The sequence below is a fragment of the Gossypium arboreum genome, chromosome 13 (assembly GCF_025698485.1).
Source record: "Gossypium arboreum isolate Shixiya-1 chromosome 13, ASM2569848v2, whole genome shotgun sequence".
Lineage (NCBI taxonomy): Eukaryota > Viridiplantae > Streptophyta > Magnoliopsida > Malvales > Malvaceae > Gossypium > Gossypium arboreum.
The window spans coordinates 101,697,906-101,702,976 of NC_069082.1; the positions used below are offsets into that span (position 1 = coordinate 101,697,906).

General features: G+C 40.6%; 1 non-coding gene across 1 annotated transcript; it reads left to right on the forward strand.

The window, feature by feature from the left end:
- The first annotated feature begins 4,755 nt into the window (after window positions 1–4,755).
- On the forward strand, window positions 4,756–4,862 carry LOC128287532 (small nucleolar RNA R71). Its single transcript, XR_008278232.1, has one exon. It is a non-coding gene; the product is annotated as a small nucleolar RNA R71 (small nucleolar RNA).
- Window positions 4,863–5,071: the final 209 nt, after the last annotated feature.

The window sequence follows — 5,071 nt, forward strand, 5'->3', positions numbered from 1 at the left end:
CTGACAGCTGCAGTGACATGGATGTGAAAAATCACTAAAAATAGTAGGAATGGAATTAAATAGTGAATAAATTATGTAAACGAACCTTGACGAGTCTATTTTCATAGGAAATTAACGAAATGATCATATGAACAGTATGTTAAGAGATGTTTAAGTTTTCATGAGACAGGGCCAGAACATTTTCTGGAGTCCCTATTCCAAATTTGGAAATTCATTATAAATTGACCAGAGATAACTAGAAGTCATGCCATATATGTACAAATTCCTTTTCGAGTCTAGTTTCTGTAGAAACAAACGGCATCAGTATTTAAGCCCTGTACTGGGAGATATCCAAGTCGAAATGCGCAAAGGTCAGTGTAGTCGATCCCTGTAACATGGGGGACTTTAACTAATAAACTGTACTAATTTGCCTGACCAAAAATTCTAGAAAAAAATTTTTAGATTCATATATGAGTCTAGTTTCAGGGAAAAATTACGAAACTGATTTTCGAGTTGTGTAACTCAAGATATGATTTTTAAGGTGACAGTGACACAGTTAGCTGGCTGTCTGAAAATTCTTAAATGGACTGTGAAAATATTTAAAGTTAAGTCTGTACGCACCTTGTGTTCGACTCCGGTAATGGACTCGGGTACGGGGTGTTACAGAAATGTGGAGCGAGACGAGTCACATAAGGGCCAAGGCAGATAAGGCCCCTCCTATGGCAATCTGTCTGATGGCAAAAGGCGAGGGCGATAAAGTATGCCAAGTTAAATACATGGCCAGTCGCCATGCTCCATAGGAAGTACACTTCTGTTGTGTTAACCACTCCGGTGCTCTCTCTCCTCCCAGTCAAAGTATAAGCCAAGATGGCGTGAATGTAGCGAAGTGCTGGAGGGAGAGAAGTTGCCTTCGAGCGACTTGCGTTATATATAATCTGGCCACCTGTGAGCTCGATCCAACAGCATGAAAGGGAATGATAAATGTGTCAATGAAGCTGTAGGAAATTTTCTGAAGCCATGAACTCCTCCGTGTAGAAGCCCAAAGCAGCCCCAAATTCAAGTACACTCATATGCCTAACAAGTCCTCCAAGTTGGAAAACGATAGTACTAGCCTCGTCATGTGTGTTCATCACGTGTTGTTGGTGGAATGTAGTGCAGAACTCCAATATCAGCTTCGAATAGGTGGGCTTGATGATCGCAAAGAACCGATCCTATGGCGCAGTATCGAGATGGAAGCGAACAAGGTAAGCGAGTTGGACCTACTCCAAAGCAGCCCAGTCAATACATCGCCCACTCCCAATGGTCATACACGTAGTAGCTGAAACAGGTCGTCCTGTGGGCTGGAGGAGAATCAAAGCAGTGGATGATGAGCTTTGATCGAGGCACTCGATGAGGTTGCGCTAGGACCCTTCCACTTTTTCGAAGTGGGAACTGCAGTCTTTTTACCTCGTGAGTTTGTTCATTGTGTTCCTAAAAGTAACTGAAATCAAATGGCACCTAAGATTTAACCACAAGACAAAAGATTTAGAATCAAAGGAAAAATAAAACTATAGTCCTAGAAAGCATATACCCTAATATTAATTAAAGAAAAGACTAGTATAATAGGGATATAGACATAAGATTCAGGAATAAGACAAAAAATACTCATGACTAACATTTGACTAAACAGATGAATGTAAATCTATGAAAATATGAATACTAACTTAAGTAATAAAATTTGCTAAACAAAAGAGTCAAATTGAAAGAGTCAGAGAAACAAAAAAGAAAAAGTAAAAATAATAATCAATATGATGAAGACTACTAAGATAAATAAAGGAAAATTACCTAAAATTATAATGGGTTAACAGTTAAGAAATAATCAAAAAACTAAGAAATAAAGAACAAATAAGTGAATAAAAATGGAGGTAAAAGGAAAAGAGGGTACCACAGTGGTGCTGCCAGTAGTTGATGGAGCTGCTTGGGCCGACGGTGGAGAGCAGGGGCGGGACACAGTCGATGTTAGAAGGGAGCCACAAGCGTGGGTAGTAGGCCGTGCGACGCGAAAAATGGTGAGGGTGGGGAGGGAGTGGGGGTTGGGGTTGAGGTAGGGGAAGAAGATGAAAAGAAGGGGAAGGAAGGAAAGAAATGAGGGGGAGGGTGTTGTGGTGTGGTCGGTTGCTGAAGGTGGCTGGAGAAGGGGTTTCGGTAACTAGGGTTGGAGGAATTTAGGGAAGAAGAAGAAGAAAATAATTAGGGTTTAGGGGGGTTTAAAAAATGGCACGGCCGTGTCACATGCCCGTGCGACTCGCGTCTAGCCCATGTTTATCGCTAAATTTGAATGAGTAATTGTCACACGGCGCTGTGTCTAGGCCGTGTGGTCCACACGGTCTCGTCGCACACTCGTTGCTAGGTTCTTCGCTTCTCCCACGCCCATGTGGTACTGCACACGCCCGTGTGTCTGAACACACGGTCTTGTGCCTTGCCCGTGTGGCTCCCTGACTTAATTAAAATTTGAAAAATTAGCTCCAGTTTTCACACGGCCTAGGACACGCCCGTGTGTCCAGGCCGGGTGCGTTACATGGCCGTGTCGCACTGCCGTGTTGTTCGATACTTGGGGAATTTTTAGCCCTATTTCCACACGGTCTAGGACATGCTAGTGTGTCCAGGCCATGTGGGCCACTGTACCTGCACAAAAACACTAAAAATAGCTAAAATAAATTAGTGAGTGATGTTAGTGTTTGGGTTGCCTCCCAAGAAGCGCTTATTTAGAGTCTAAGCTCACTTACCTCTCATTCGCATGATTATAGTGGATTAAGGAGTTGAAACTCCTCACATCTGATATCAATTTTATCAAAATGCAGTCTGAGTCGAGAATTATTACCGTGAAAGTTTCAAATATAGTATGTGTTACTTCGACTGTACCATGTGGGAAGATGTCCAGTACCGTGAAAGGAGTCGCTCCATTTGTATTAAGCTCTGAGGTAGCAATTCGGGGGTCCTTTCAATTGAATAATACTTTATCCCGAACTTTAATTTGTGTTGTTTCATCCTATGCTCACCGTGGTGTCGCTTGGATTTTTCATGTGCTTTTGGTTTCTCTGGGACATGTGTTCGCCATTCATCTAGTTCATCTATCTGAAGCCTTCATTCTTCGTGAGTCGCCTTATTTTTGTGGCATGGATTAGAATGAGGGTCCATCACGTTCTTACTAAGGGACTCTTGCAAAGAAGTTTGAGTTGTAACGTTATTTAAATTAATCGAACTTAAACAATCATATCGATTACTAGATATTTTAGTGGAATCACGAGCTTGAAGAGTAATCGTGTCATCGCCCACACGAAGTATCAATTCCCCTGTGTCAACATCAATGATAGTTCTAGCAGTTGTTGAAAAGGGCCTTCCCAAAATTAACGGCACGTCACTATCCTCTTCTATGTCTAGACCAATAAAATCAATTGGGAATATAAATTTATCAATTTTAACAAGCACGTCTTCAATAATACCCCTAGGAAATCTGATTGTTTTATCTGCCAATTGAACGCTTATCCTAGTTTGTTTGGGTTTCCCAAGACTGGGTTGTTTAAACAATTTATAGGGCATGAGATTAATACTTGCCCCTAAATCAGCCAAAGCATTTGTAACATTTAAACTACCAATTAAGCAAGGAATTGTAAAACTCCCTGGATCTTTCAACTTGTTGGGTAGCTTATTCTATAGAATGGCTGAGTAAACTGCGTTCAACTCTACATACGACGCCTCATTCAACTTCCACTTATTTGCTAAAAGCTCCTTTAAAAATTTAATTGCGTTTGGCATCTGCAAAAAAGCTTCAATAAACGGTAAGTTAATATTTATTTTCTTTAATAATTTAAGGAATTTACCAAATTGTTCTTCTGTGTGGTCTTATATTGCCGCACTAGGGTATGGCAAACGAGGTTTGTATTCTCTACTTATCGATTTTTGCTCACTGTGGTCCACCTCACTTTTACCTTTACTTACCCCAATTCCTTGCCTCGGTTCTGGTTCAGGTTCAACTAACCTTTCCTCATCTCGAACAGTAATCGCATTAAGTTGTTCCCTTGGGTTAGATTTAGTATTACTCGGTAAGCTACTTTGTGGTCATTCAGAAATCAATTTAACAAGCTGGTTTATCTGAGTTTCGAGCCCTTGGATCGACGCTTATTGATTCTTAAGTGCTATTTCGGTATTCTAAAAATGAGTTTCTGACACTGAGATAAATTTTGTTAGCATCTTCTCAAGGTTCGGCTTCTTTTCTTACTGGTAAGGTGGTTGTTGAAAACCTGAGGGATGTTGTGGCCTTTGATTTCTTTGACCACCTTACGAGAAGTTGGGATGGCTCCTCCAACCTGCATTATAAGTGTTACTGTATGGGTTATTTTGAGGTCTAGAATTATTATTACCTATATATTGAATTTGTTCCTCCTTGGTGCTAGGTTGAAGGATTGATATTCTGTGTGTACTCCTCCTCCATTTGAATCGCACCTTATCACTGGATGTACCTGAGTAGAACCATACAAACCGTCAATCTTTTTATTTAAAAGTTCTACCTGGTTAGATAGCATAGTAACCGCGTCGAGGTGGAAAACACCAGCTGCTTTTGTCGGCTTTGTTCTCATGACTTGCCACTAATTGTTATTCAGTGACATTTCTTCAATAAATTCATAAGCCTCTTCAGGTGTTTTGTTGTTCAATGTTCCACCGGCGGCTGCGTTGATCAGTTGCCTTGTTGAGGGGTTCACTCTATTGTAAAAAGTCTGAACCTGTAACCATAGAGGTAACCCATGGTGAGGGCACCTTCTTAATAAGTCCTTGTATCTCTCCCATGCATCATAAAGAGTTTCTAAATCCATCTACACAAAAGAAGAGATATTATTCCTTAGTTTAGCCATTTTAGCCGGCAAAAAATATTTAAGTAAAATTTTTTCTGTCATCTGCTCCCAAGTAGTGATTGACCCTCGTGGTAACGAGTTTAACCACTGTTTAGCCTTATTTCTTAATGAAAAGGGAAACAGCCAAAGGCAAATGGCATTATCAGAAATGCCATTGATCTTAAAGGTGTCGTAAAATTCCAGAAAGTTTGCTAAATGAGTGT